We start from the raw sequence: 15,233 nt of genomic DNA on the forward strand, positions 1-15,233 counted from the left end.
TTCCTCATTGGTGAAATGAGGAGATAATAATACCTATTCTCACAGAACTAATATATTCACTGAATTGATAAAAAGTATTCAAAAAGGCTTTATAATGCTATCTAGCACATAGTAAATACTCAATAAACCATAATTTCTGTAGCTACTACAGCTATTCTAATTTTCACTACCTCTCACTCAGAGGCTGGTGCTGGAGGATGGCAATTAATTGTGTTAGCTGAAAGTATACCAGCTGTTTCATCTGGCCCATTTCCCCACTTCCTTTTAAAAACCTAACATGAAACTTACCATCTTAGCCATTTTTAAGCATATGGCTTAGTAGTGTTAATAACATTTATACTGTTGGTTAAGAGACCTCTGGAAATTTTTCATCTTGCAAAACTGAAACTATCCACTGAAAAACTACTCCCTCCCTCCCTCCCTGCTCCCACCAGTAGCCAGTAGCAGCCACCATTCTACTTTCTAAGAGTCTGGCTACTTAGGACACCTCATACATGTGAAACCATATTCAAGATGTATCCCAACCCAGAAGAGAATGAGATGGAAGCTGTGTTTCATTATCCTGCTATCACTACTAGAACTCTAATTAGGCACAAAGCACTTGTCTTTTGGAGTCTGGTTTATTTCACTTAGCATCACCCCTCAAGGCTCATCTGTTCCAGCATGTGTCAGAATTTTATTCCTTTTTTGTAAGGAGCCACTCCAAATGCACACACCTTTAATTCCTGATGCACCACGAGGATCTAAACAGTCACTGTAGTCTGGAGTGGTAGTGCCATGACTTGTGACTCTGGCTTTTCCCTCACTAGGATAACAAGGCATGACCCTAGGGGCAGATGATACCCAGAGGGGGTCAGCTACACTCACCTATTCTTCTGTAATCCTACCCCTTGCCTCATTTAAATGGCTTCTCCTCAGTAAAAGGGTTCAGCAGTGTTCCTCTCTTTTTCCATGGACCCCAAGGTCAGAGCCACCATCACAAGACCCCCCCCCCAAAAAAAAAGGGTATTTCTCTGTATCTGAGTGATTATTTCATGCCAGCCCAGTTCACCTGAAGTGACCTTAAGTGTTTAGCCATGGAACTCGACACTTTTTAAGGCTGAATAATATACTGCTGCGTGTATATGTCACATTTTCGTTATCCATTCATCTGTCAATAGACATTTAGGCTGCAGTAAACCTGGGAGTTCAAATATTTCTTCAAGACCTTGCTGTCAGTTCTTTGGGCTACACATGTCTTTTCTTCCTCAGACTCTCCACAGTCCTGCGATGCTGGCAGAGCAACACAGCTGTAGGAATCTTCAGTTTGCCTTTACATTTTCGCTCTGGTCACTAAATTATCTCCTTCTCAAGCTTCTTCTTAGTCCCTTCTGATGCCCTCTGGGTTCCACCAAACAGGTCAAATTTCAAATTTATTTCACTTGTCAAGAAGGGAAGGAAATATTAAACCTTTCCTTGTCCTCTCTGTTGGAAAAGCTAAAGGTCCCTCATTCAGAGGAGGGTGTTGCCACAGACCTGAGCAGAGCAGAGCAGCAGGAGCCCAAGGGCCTGGCACCTGGAGCAGAGAATGGCTGTGGCTCTGCCTCAGTTGGCCCAGGGCAGTTAATAAAGTTCACTTTATGGTAGTATTTTTAAATGCTGTTACCTGTTTTCTATGGATAGGTGAGATCAAGTACCATTGATTTGGCTGATCAGTCTTATGACTTAAGAGCCAGGCTATTTCTACACAAATCTACTTCTAATCTTACAATGCTACAAATCTACTAATTGGAAAAACTGGACGTGATCAACAAAGTTTCATATTTTCCAAGACCTCTTTAGGATCACAGTCAATTTCACATGGCTAGGTGAGGGGGCACGCAGACCAAAGTGTTGACAGTTGAAAGTACTTAGGGAGGTTGCTGGGGTGTTTGCACTCAGGTGTCCCAGGGGAAGTAGGGGAAATGGGCCTCAGCATCTGAATCTCTTCTAGACTATATAGTAATAAAGTCAATCACAATAAGATTATAAAATTCCAACTATTCACAACCATCTTCAAATCAGGAATGAAGTACACATACCTCTCTATTCCCATCTCAACTCTCTTCCTACAGAACAGGGTGCACATATATGTTCACATGTACATGAACACACACAAACTTACCAGTGAGATACTCATAAGAGTATTAGGAGTGAGTTAACTTCCACAAATTTCCTTTCTGTGAGATTTCAGGAGCCTAATTCAAAAGTTTCGAAGAATGTCTCTTGATGCCATATTTTGAAAACTAATGTGACCTTCCTGCCATCATAAATTTGGTAGAAGTTGTTAAAAAAGAAAAGGATTGCTTTAATATTATATGTTGGTTTATTGTTGTTTCTATGATAACCTTGGACAATAAAATTTCATTTGACTTTACTTAAAATACTACTTATAGCTCTCATTAAAAAATAGAAAATGTCCCCTTAATTGGCCCTCTCCCATCCTCTGGGCTCCTACAGAATCAGCCAGCCAGCAGTTACAGGCCCACTTATTCAACTTTCTTACTCAGTCAGTCTTGGCACAATGCAGGCTCCTCACATTCTGCTCAAACTACTTGCCCCAAGGTCACCAGTTAAATGGCTCTTTCCAACAACTTCTCCTCAGCAGCTTTGGTCTGAGATTCAAAACCATTTAGGAGAACCCTCAGGATCCAAGGGGAGTGAGGCTTTGTAGACCTATTCTTCTACAACCTCTTTAAAGGAATATGCTCACTCATGCCCAGGACTTTGCAATCTCCTGTACTCAAGTTAACTTCCAAAACAGCTTTGCCAGTCCTGACCTATCTGCCAAGCTCGAAATCTATCACTTACAACTGCCATTGATCTCTGCAGCCTTTAACAAATTTACACACATAGTTTCTGCCTCTGATCTTGGCACTCACCCCTCCAAAAAACAAAACAAAACAAGTAAATTTTCTAAAAATCCAGCCACCATGTTTTCTAAATATCTTCATCTTACTTCTCACCACCTGTCTTGGTTGGTTTGGGCAGCTGTAACAAAAAATACCATATATTGGGTGGCTTATACACAACAGAATTTTATTTCTCACAGTTCTGGAAACAAGTCCAAGATCAAGTTGCTGGCAGATGGTGAGGATGTCCTGCTTTCTCATAGTCAGCTGTATTCTCACCCTGTCCTTACAGTGGCTGAAGAGAAGGTGGCCGCTCTGGGGCCTTTTATAGGCATTAATCCAATTCACTAGGACTCTGTCCCCAGAATCTAATCTCCTCCCAAAGCTGGCCCTCCCCCACAACCTCACACACACACCTCTTAGTCCTATCACCCAGGATATTTCAAGGTATGAATTTGGGAGGTACAAACATTCAGACTATAGTACCATCCATGCAGATTTCTAGGTAGAGAGCTCCATATCACTTGGGCATCATTTATGCAGTCCTCTCCCTTCTTTCCCTTAACTGCCTACCATCAAACTTATCTATAAACTAAAAATATTCTTTCCAATCTACCTCCTGTCTCTTTTCTTGGAAGATGCAGTCTAATAGTCATGAAAGATCTAAGCTCTAGAGCTAGTATTGGTCTGGATAATGTCCTAATTCTGCTACCAATATGCCTTCTAAGTCACAAACGGAAAAAGCAGCCTCAACCTCAGGAGTATTACAAGAATTAAGATGTGGCACAAATGATTCAACACGGTGCCTCAGACAAAGCAAGTGTATCATAAATAACAGCCATGGCATATGCTTGTCCCCTTCCCCAAAATTCAGTCCCTTATCTATTGGCTTGGGATTCTATAACAATTGTCTAAGCCCCCAGCTCCTCACTTCTTTCTCCACATCACTCCACTTCTCATCTTGCCACCATAGTTAACATCTTAAAAAACAAACAAAAACAAACAAAAAAAAACCACAATATATTCATGCCACCTCTTGGCTTAAAGAAATTTCTGCTGGCTTCTTATCACTAATCAGAATATTCTGTATCTACATTGTCCAAAACTGCAGCTACCAGCCACAATTGTGGTTTGTACAAATTGAGAAATGATATAAGGGAAAAATACACACTGGATCTGAAGACTTAATATGAAAAGGAATGTAAGCTATCTCAATAGTTTCTTTATAGAATACAGTTCATTATTTAAAGCAGAGGCAGAACAAATGCTCATCTAGTGCCTTTTAAACCACTCTTATGTTACCTTTTTGAATCAATATGCTTATATATCTCTGTATTTCATTATTTTTCCTAGCTCCTTTTATTCACATTTCCATTTTTTATCTTTTATCATTTAAAATGTTAATGGTCTCAGAGGCATTTTTGGAAGATTTTTTTAAAGTGTGATAAAATACACAGAACAAAATTTACCACCATGATCATTTTTATAATTTTTAGTACATCATGATTACACAATAATTATGCTCATTGTGACATATTCATACATGCACACAACTTGCCTCATTTCATACCCCAGTACCTTCCCATTCCCTTCCCTCCTCTTCTCCCCAGTCCCCTTCCTCTGCTGGTCCTCCTGTTATTTATTTATTTAGCGGGAGCACTCTATATAAATCATTTTAATCACTTTTAAGTGAAGAGTTCAGTGGCATTTAGTTACATTTACATTATTGGGCAACCATCACCATCATCTATCTCGAGAACTCTTTTCATATTGCAAAACATCATGGTTTTGATTTGTATTTCCCTAATAATAGTAAGACTGAGCTTTTTGTTTTTTTCAAATGTGCTTATCAGCTACTTGTATATCTTCTTACCCCTTATTACTCCATACTAGATAGTTTGTATATATTTTCTTTCATTCTATAGGCTGTCTTTTCACTCTGCTGAATATATCCTTTGATGCACATAAGTTTAAAATTTTGATGTTGTCCAATTTATCTTTTTAAAAAATATTTATTTTTTAGTTGTAGTTTAGGACACAATAACTTTATTTATTTATTTTTATGTGGTGCTAAGGATCAAACCCAGGGCCTTGCACAGGCTAAGTGAGCACTCTACTGCTGAGCCACAACCCCAGCCCCAATTTATCTATTTTTTTTTCTTTTGCCTGTGCTTTTGGTGTCACACTTAAGAAGTCATTACCTAATTCAACGTCATGCAGATTTTCCCATGTGATTTCTTCTAAGCATTTTATAGTCTTTGCTCTTTTGTTTAGATCTTTGATCCATGCTGAGTTCATTTTTGTATATGGTATAAGGTAAAAGTCCAATCTTATTCTTTTATGTGGATATCTAATTTTCCCAGAACCATTTATTGAAAAGACTGTCCCTTTTCCATTGAAAAGACTCGGCACATTTGTTAAAAATCATTTGACCCATATGCGTGAGGACTCTCTATTTTATTCCTTTGGTATGGACATCTTCTTTAATAATTTTTACTATTAAATACATATTGAAATAATATTTGGGGCATACTAGGTTACATACATTCTTGAAATTAACTTTGCCTATTTATTTTTACTTTTTCAGTGTGGTTATTAGACACATTTAAAATCATACAAATGGCTCCCATTGTATTTCTATTGGGCATCATTGCAGTGTGGAAAGCATCAGCTGATCCCTTTCTCTTGTGTTTATTATTATAGTATTCAGGGGAGCAGAAGACCAGGGGAGCAGAAGACCAGGGCAGCTGAAAATTGAGGCTTGTGTTGGGCAAGCCAGGTTTCAAGACCTGCTCTGTCCAACACAGCAGCCACTAGCCTCAGGTACTCAGGTGCCTAATGTGTACTTGCAATGTGGCTAGTGTGTATTGAGAGGTACCATAAGTATAAAATATAGACCAGATTCCAAAGACAGTACCAAAGATTAAAATATCTCATTGATAACTTTTATATAGATTATTAATATTTTGACAGATTAGTTAAATAAATATATTTTGTTAACATTAATTTGACTTATTTTAGGCTTTATTTTTTAGAGTGCTAGTTTTAGGCTCATAACATAATTAGCAGAAGCTATGGAGATACCCCATATAGTCTCTGCCCAGACATATGCATAGCCTCCACCACCATCAACATCTTCCACCAGAATGATACTTTTATTATAACTGATGAACCTACTTTAACACATTATCACCCAGGGTTCACGGTTTACCTTAGAGTTCACTTTTGGTATTGTACACTCTATAGGTTTGGACAAACTGATACATATCCACCATTATAGTATCATACAGAGTGGTTTTACTGCCCTAAACATTGTTGTGCTCTGTCTTCCTCCTTTCCTCCCTAATCTGATCTTTTCACCATGCCCACAGTTTTGCCTTTTCTAAAATGTCATGGGAATCATGTAGTATGTAGGGTTTTTTGGATTGGCTTCATTTAACATCCCTCCTTGTCTTTTCATGGCTTGACAGCTCATTTTGTAACTTGTTTATTTTTACTTTTTAAAATTTGGCTACTCAGACATTTGAAATAACATGCAGCTCACATTATATTTCTATTGGATTCTTCTTGGCTTGTTATGGACATTTTTTGCACAGTCTGGCATCTGCCTGCTTCTCTGGCCACACCTTATTCGTTGCACCCTGAACATGCCAGTCTCCTTGCCATCACCTACACTAGAGTCTTTTTTAACCTAAAGATTAATTCATTCTCATGCCCAATTCAAACATGAATTAATCCCTAGCACAGAATCCAACATACAGTGGGTACTTGCAGAAATTGAGTCAATAATGAATAAAGCAGAAAAAAACTGTATTAACCTCTGATAACAATAACATATCCACTTACAGTTATAAAGAAAAGACAAATATAACAGACCAGACTGCAAAAGTCTATCAACAAACAGCTAGAATTATTCACAAACTGCAATTTGTTATTTTAGTCAAATCATCACCTTAATCAAAATCATAAAGTGTGCCATAATGAAGAAATGGTAAAAGCAGCTCCCAATGGTCAGTGGATTGGGACTGACTTGGAAATGTGGGGACTAGCTATGGAAACCAGATGGTTAAAACAACCACATTCCATATCCATTAAATGTTGACAGCCCAGACCCCACCAGAATAGAGGCACTGAAACAGCCTTTGATGTAGTTTCCAAGGAAAGCCACCAAGATGATTAAAGGGTTGGAAAATGATATTTATGGGGAATGGCCACAGGAACAGAGACAATTTTGCCTAGACAAGAGAAAAGGCTGAAGGGTGACTTAATAACCATTTTCAATCATTGTTATTACACAGATGACAGTAACCATATGGTCTCCATTTCCACCAATGAAAGAATACTGAAAATGTTCTTAAGCTGCAGCATAAAAAAAGTTGTCTAGTTTTAACAAAGAACTCAACAGTTAATAGTGTACAGCATAGCAGACCCAGGAAGTATGTGGTTATAGCCATTTCTGAACTCCTTTATTATGCTGGAAAGCTGCAAAGGGTAGGGTGTGTTCATGTCCTAAACAATCCTTTGTTGAGAGCAAATTCTCAACTGGCTGGTCCTCAAATGAGTCACATAAAACACAACCATAAGAATGAAAAAGAAATAAAGATGTGAAAACTGAAACATAGCACCCTCTGGTGTACATAATTGTCTTTCAATCAACGAAGATATATATAGATATTTTCAAAATACAAGGTTGAAACCATGATAAAATAGAAACATATACAAGGCTGACCTTAGTGTTCATTGAATCACTACATCCACCTTTATCAAGCATCTACTATGTACTACCTCCTTTGGTACCAGCAAGCATCAGGAAGGCAACCTCAACTTTCATAGTTAGTAAACATGGATACCTCCCAACCATCTTTTGAATGCTGATTGCAGGCTTTGCTACATCAGTTGGCAAATAAACATTTTATGCTGAGACATGATGATGCTATCTACCAGCTGATTTAAATTTTGCCCACCATCAAAAGTTTATTACATACAGAAGTTAGGGAACCTCTGAACGAAGATGCTCCCTTTGACATGCTCCCTGCTCAGTTGTGGTAAATACAGCCCTTCCTAACTACTCTGTCTCCTGAGTGCTACTTATCATATCCTCCTATGCTACATACTCCAAAGCTTTTCCCATATCCTCTTATTTTTAAGTACAAAAGACATTCTACAAGCTCAAAAAGCCTGAGAATCAAGAATCCCTTGCAGTGTTCTTCATATCTTTAGACATCTTGGTGCCGGACAGGAACTTCATTTACGTGACACACACAAACACTTGATTCATGTGACTCACCATGCAAACCATCTGGTGTGTCCTAGATGAATATAAAACAGGTCCTATGACTGCAATTCACAGTCCACAGATAGATGCTGGTATCAGAAGCTCAAGGTTCCAAGTGAAAGGAAAAGGCAATAGAAACATTGGAGAACTACTGGGTGTCCTTCAGGGCAGCTTGTGATAACAGGTCTTACACTAAAAGTAAGTCTTAAAGGATGAGAAGTTTCACAGGCAGAGACAGGAGTATGTATCATTCTAGGGGTAAAGGCCCCAAGGCCTTTAAAAAAAAAAAAAAAAAGAAAAGAAACACAGCCTCCAAATTATGTCACCTTAGAAGAATGGAGTGATATGGAACACTTTCCTCCTTGAGGAGACATGGGAAATGTACCCGATCTCTGCTTGTAACACAAAACACACACCTAAATGACAAGGAACAATGACAATGAACAGGCAAAACAGAAGACACAACATAATCGAGGCACTTTAGATGGAGGTGGCACAGACAGAAGTGGGGAAGCAATGGATAGCAAGGAGCTGACTGGGGAGATTAGCAGGAACTCCTGATACCCTTCTCAGTGCCTCCTTCCCCAGCAGTGGCTTCAGGCCCATTTCCTTTGTCACACTGCTGATGCTGTAAGAGCTATATCTTTTTTTTCCCCTTATGCAGATATGTACCTTTTTTATTTATTTTTATTTATTAATTCTAATCAGCTATACATGACAGTAGAAAGATCTTTGATTCATTATACACTTTTTACTTCTCTCTATATATCCAAAAGATTTAAAAACAGCATATTACAGCGACACAAGCCATTTCAATGTTTATAGCAGCACAATTCACAATTGCCAAACTGAGGAAGCATCCTAGATGTCCTTATTAGGTGAATGGATAAAGAAACTGTGGTACATATACACAATGAAATATTACTCAGCATTAAAAGAGAATAAAATTGTACAGGTAAATGGATGGAGTTGGAGAATATCAAGCAAAATAAACCAATCCCCCCCACCCCCGGCAGGAAAAAAAAAAAAAAACAGGAGCCAAATGTTTTCTCTGATAAGTGGATGCTAATACATAATGGGGGAAGGTGTGAGTAAAGGAATTTTGAATGGGGCAAAGGGGAGGGGGAGGAGGGGGGAAAGGGGTAGGAAAGATGGTGAAATGAGAAGAGCTATACCTTTTTATTATACTTTATCACCCAGCACATATCGTCTCAAGCAAAATTTGATGACTAAACTAAGTCATTAGCTGATGTGCATGATTAGGATTTGAAAAAGCAGAACCCTGGACTTAAAATCCCAAATGCCTTCCCTCTATCCATTTACATGGTTTTGCTCTTCCTTAGAAATCCTCTAACCTCATTTGGTCCATGCTTTCTTTTAGCTCTATTTTATACTCAATTCCCAATCTTCAAGTGGTAAAAATGGACAAATATAAATCAACCCCTACACTCCAAGTGAAGAAAAGGAACAAATATTACTATCCTCAGTTAAGAGTGACCTATGTCATGGCTAGGCACAGTGACGCACACCCTTAATCCCAGCTGCTCAGGAGGTGGAGGCAGGAAGATCGGGAGTTCAAAGCCAGCCTCAGCAATTTAGCAAGGCGCTAAGCAACTCAGTAAGACACTGTCTCTAATAAAATACAAAACAGGGCTCGGGATGTGGCTCAGTGGTCAAGTGCCCCTGAGTTCAAACCCTGATACCCCAAAAGAACAAAAATTTTTAAAAAAGAAAAGTGACCCATGAAACTGAAAAACAACCAAGCCCAAGAGGTAACAGGGAACTGGCTTCTCAAGCACTGAAAAGAATGTGAGATTACTGCCTCGAGAGGGAAAAAGAGAAACCCAATCTGATTACAGTGTAAAAATAGGTCACCGCTTGAATACAGCCTTTTGGGCAGCAAGCCCCTTCTGCTTCTGATGCCAGTGTCACAAGAAAGTGGCAGCACAATCTTAGAATAAAGGCTTCATGGCCAGCTGGCTGCCTTGGCCTGGCCTTCAAGCTGGCATTCTAGAAGCAGCACACAGGGCAGCACACTACTGAGGAGTTCAGTGAGGCTCTGTCACCTCTGATGTGAAATACCAGGTTTTCTGTTTTGTTTTGAACAAACAGGGAGACAGTTCACGGCTGTCCTATAAGTCTCTCTCACTTGCATTCAGCTATAGTTTATTAAGTAGGAGAAAAGTGAATAGAGTTTAACTAGCTCATTTACGCCCATGCAGACCCAGCAGGCAGCCTCTGTTCCATGAGAAAGTTACAGTTTTGAATTACTATAATGGTCTACTTGCAGCAAATGTAATGTGTGTGTATAATAGGTGAATGGAAAAAGAAACTGTGGTATCAAGAAACGTCCCTTGATACGTACAGGCACAGGCATACCCAGTTGTGGCTATAAAAATTTAGGATCTGTGGCCAAAACCTGCTGTGTATTGCTAAAAAAAAAAAAAAAGACTGAGAATTGCCGATTGTGAGTAGTGGTAGAATAATATAGGTAAAAAGAAAGGCATTTGAGTGTATTATATTTTATTAACAAACAAGTCTACTTCATAACAGCAGTGATCAACATTTATCATGCATAAAATATCAGTGTTTTCTTCTGGCAGAGTAATTCTAAGAAAGAAGTTCCAGAATGATATACTGATGTGTTTCCCTACAAAACAGCCCTGACTTATAACTTCTCTGCAATAAACTAAGACCTCCAAGGTAAGGGCTCAAGACCAGACCACTCAGATACACCAATGGCGAAGTGCACACAGTGGATACACATTAAATATATCAACTACAGGAGTTCACCTGCAGTTTCTTGCTTACCAGCAAAAATGGGGGTCAATAATTACAGGCATTCCCATAAACACCCAATTTGTGGTACAGAACTGAACTTCAGTTTAGGTCCCTTGATACTAAAGTATTTCAATACAGTTTGCATATATGTAGAACTCAGATATAGGGCCTGAAAATTCAGTTGAATCTTAACGTAGCCATATAAATAAAATTAATTAGAATTTATATCTCAACTATTTCTAATAGAGTCTGAGTAACTCATATAAGACTTAACAGAAGGAATCAGAATGATAAAGGATTCAGAGAAAGGGAAGAAGGAGGAAACTCCTATCTAAACAATGGCTTCTTGTGTCAAAAATTTCTACCAAAAAGATTTAATAAGTACAAACTTAGGTAAAACTATTGAACTTGTAGGGTTTTTGTCACATATGTTTCAGAATAAACAACTTCTGGTAGAAATTTACATGACACTTTTACATCTTTGTCCTTTAAATGACAAAACCTATAAGTTCAGTGTTGATCTAAATTCTGTATTTCATTAGTCAAAACAGCAAGATAAATTTGAAAAAAAAATACTGCATATATAGGTAAGACATTAATTTGCAGAAGTATGTTCACATACACAAATAACGCCTTATGAAAACAAAGTCCCTCCAATACCCAGTCCCCCTTTCTTCACAGTAGGGTCTTGGGCCTACTGTCTAGAATCACTAATATACAAAAATTAGAAATATACATACCAAGTGCCATTTGTATTCTAAGACACAAGTAAGAAATCCAATTCAAAATGGCTTGGGTAATAGAGTTCACTGGCACATGCAAAAGGAAAGTTTAGATGTTAAGTGGCTTCAGTTTAATTCAGTGAATCTATGACAAAAACAAGTGTCTGTTTTCTTTGTACTATTTTAGCCACATCCAGGGAAGTTTCCCTAGTCATAGCATTCCCAGGCTTCATGTCCCTACAACATCTAGAACAGAAATAGGGCTGGCTTTGGGGAGGCCTGTCAGAAGATGGGGGAGCCTTTTTCCCAAAGTCCTCAGTAAACATTTTGATGGTCTGAAGTGTGTCACATACCTACCCCTGAACTAACCCCCTTGGCACTGACCACCAAAATTCATCAATGTGGCAACACATATGGGGTTTCCTGATTAAATAATCAAGACCCACCTGTGAAGCTGGGGTAGGACCAATCACATCCCTATCAGAAAACAAAAATAAACATTGTCTATTTGCTATGGAAGGGATTGGGGAGGTGGTAGATAGGGAGTCAGGGGAGATAACCAGAATGTCCTTCATCCTCTCCTGGCACTGAAATTGACCCTGAGTTCCAGTATCAAGGGAAAAATATATTTTGAGTGATACTATTTTTATAATTAATGAAAAAGAACATGTATGCTTAGAAAGAGGCAAATTATGGAGGGAAATTCACAGGGAAACATTTCTTGGAACTGTGAGGGGAAAAAGAAAAGTGAGGCCTACAGGCTTAGTTTGGAAAGGTACAATGAAACACATCTGTCAGCCATTCTTATGTGGACCCCGCTTGGAAGGCAGAGGATCTGACAGAAAGTCATGAGAGTTTGTTTGGCACAGGACTAAGAAGGTATGGTCCAGAAGTCTTCCCTTCAAATGATCCAACTTACTGCAAAGAGTAGAAACTGAAGTAGCTTTTGTTCAAATTTCTGAAAATGGGCTCAATCACTTTAAAAATCTTTGACCCCTGGAATGTTTTTCAAATTTTCAGACTATCCTTTGAGTGTGTATTTATATGTACATGTGTATCTGTCATTTTAAATTAAAAAAAAATTGGGTGCTACTAGATACTTAGCTATGTGCTAAGAAATATCATAGAAATAGAAAAGAATTTAAAGGTATAGAGTAGCTATCTGTTCTCAAGCAGTACAACCATCATCAATAACTGAATAAAATGACCATATGTAAGACACTGCAATTACTTTATTTTTATTTTTTGTAAATATTTTTAGTTATACATGGACACAATACTTTTGTTTATTTAGTTTATTTACTTTTGCTTATTTATTTTTTATGTGGTGCTGGGGAACAAACCCAGTGCCTCATGCATGCTAGGCAAGCACTCTACCACTGAGCCACAATCTCAGCTCTGCAATTACTTTACATGTATTTTCTCATTTAATTTGATAGTCAGAACACCATGAGCTAAGTACCAACTTGATTTTCTGCATTGAGAAACCAAGGCTTAAATATTTCAGTAGCTAGACTCAGGTCCACAAGCTATAGGCTTGTGGATCTGAGTCTAGCTCAGACTCAAAACCAGGTAGGTAGTCCTGATTCTTAACCCACAGCACTTTTGCCTGACGAGAAAACAGACACAACCCATAAGAGTGAACAGCACAAGAGAGTATATCTGAGTGAAGAGCTAAGTTTTGAGATGTAGAACAAAGTACCTTAGGGATTCTGAGGTGAAGTCAAGGGCAGCACACAGTGGTAAGAGGTGCCACACATGCTGCTTTTAGCTATGTGAACCCAGTCAACGCTGACACACAAACTGTCTCTGGCCTCTGACCCATGACCTAATCATGGGTCTTATGTATTATTTATGTATTATGTCTTCATTCTTTAGCCTCTGACAGAAATACATTTCTGTATGCTTTATGGCCTTTCCAAGATATCTTTATGGATAGAATCAACTTCTTTCTCTGATGTACACAGACTTCTTCTCTGTTTTAGAGACAGGCCAGGCCTGAAGGGAGTGTGAAATTCTCTGAACAAATAATAGAAGATATTTGAAGATTTATATGATTGTTTTAACTCTTACCCTAAGCATATATGAAAATGGTCATGGGGATCAATTGTAACTAGCCTCCTTGCACTGTGGGAAACAGTAAATATATTATAAATGTCTGAACATAATGTAATGCCACTTCCTCTGTGCTGGTCTCCATGTACCAGAAATCTGTGGGAGTGAATAAATATAGTGTCCCTCTCATGCCTCAGCAGTTTCTTTACAAAGTAGCTGGTCAGAACAGACCTCCCAACTTTCAGTATGCGTGTCTAGGGTCCCAGTATTCAGGAAAGGGAGAAATACCTCCTCTACAAAACAGCCAGGAGTCGTAAGCATATGGGATTTCCTTCTATTTCCATGGGGTAGGGAAAAGCATCAACATTTTCTAGAACTTCTCTAGTGAATAGGATGTGCTATAGGTCCTGCTCCAGTGGGGCTTCTAGTTGTTTTCATGAGGTTTACTGATGAGCGGGGGCACCTGAAATTAAGAATGCCACCATCCAGGAAATGGAAAACAATTCTATTTTCTCCAAGAGCTAACTTCCTATTATCAGGGTTGCAAATTGCTTCTCAGTCCTTTGACTAAGATCAAGTATAGTATCTGTTCTTTTCAGTTTAATATCAGGGTCATATCTTGAACCCTGGTTTCATTTTCCAGCTTCATGTACCAGGTTCTATGCTAACATCTCTTCATAGACTCAAACAATCTCAGCAAATGAACATTATCCCTCTCTTATCTATATAGTACCTGAAGCTCAAGAAAGTTGTCTATTGGGAGGAAGATGCAAGGTAGTCAATTGCCTGGAATATTCAAACCTATTGCCATAGAGCTAGAAAATTATAATTGGGCACCAGATTGAATATCCTGATACCAAGTCCTTTGCTTACTCCACTATGTGCTTCTGACTCTTCTAGAGTCAAGGTTTGGCTTATGGAATATTCATAGATGATAATAATATATGGGATTTTGATGGTCATCTTCATTACAATTCAACTTGTACTCTGCTCTCTTAGGAGAAAAAACAAGTTACTTTAAAGGGGGCTATCAGAGGGCAAAGGATGGCAAGAACTACAATGAACCATCATGGCAGGTTGAGAATGCTAAGGAGAGGATCAGCTCTGACTGGAGTGAGGGATGGAGGAAGACTTAAGGGGAAGTCACAGAGGGAAGAGCTTCTGAGTTCAGCAAAAGTTCCACAGCACAGACACAGAGGCAGGCACACACAGAAGAGTGCTTACATAAGAAACCCTTAGATAGAGCTTCTCCGCCTCGTTAACAGAGAGCTCTATGTTCTGGGTGCTGTCCTGTGCATTGTATGATATTTAGCAATATCCCTGACCTTTACCCACGAGACATCAGTAGCATACACCCACCACCATTGCCCACAGGTTGTGACAAACCAGAAAAGTCTTGAGACTTTGCCAAACGTCTGCTGCGGGGGCATACCTATCCCTGGTTGAGAACCACCACATTAGATAAAGATGTGTCAGAAACGGGGATGACTGACTGGGGGAGGAGCAAAGTAAGAAGTGGAGACCATGAAA

The 15,233-nt window shown here is 38.8% G+C and overlaps 1 protein-coding gene and 1 pseudogene across 7 annotated transcripts in view; one reads left to right on the forward strand and one right to left on the reverse strand.

Moving 5' to 3' along the window:
* The window catches only part of Zhx3 (zinc fingers and homeoboxes 3), a 114,967-nt gene that overhangs the window by 35,407 nt on the left and 64,327 nt on the right, over positions 1 to 15,233 (reverse strand). The window lies entirely within an intron of this gene.
* LOC143396208 (U2 spliceosomal RNA) lies at positions 14,251 to 14,351 on the forward strand (annotated as a pseudogene).

The sequence above is a fragment of the Callospermophilus lateralis genome, chromosome 3, assembly GCF_048772815.1.
Source record: "Callospermophilus lateralis isolate mCalLat2 chromosome 3, mCalLat2.hap1, whole genome shotgun sequence".
Taxonomy (NCBI): Eukaryota; Metazoa; Chordata; class Mammalia; order Rodentia; family Sciuridae; genus Callospermophilus; species Callospermophilus lateralis.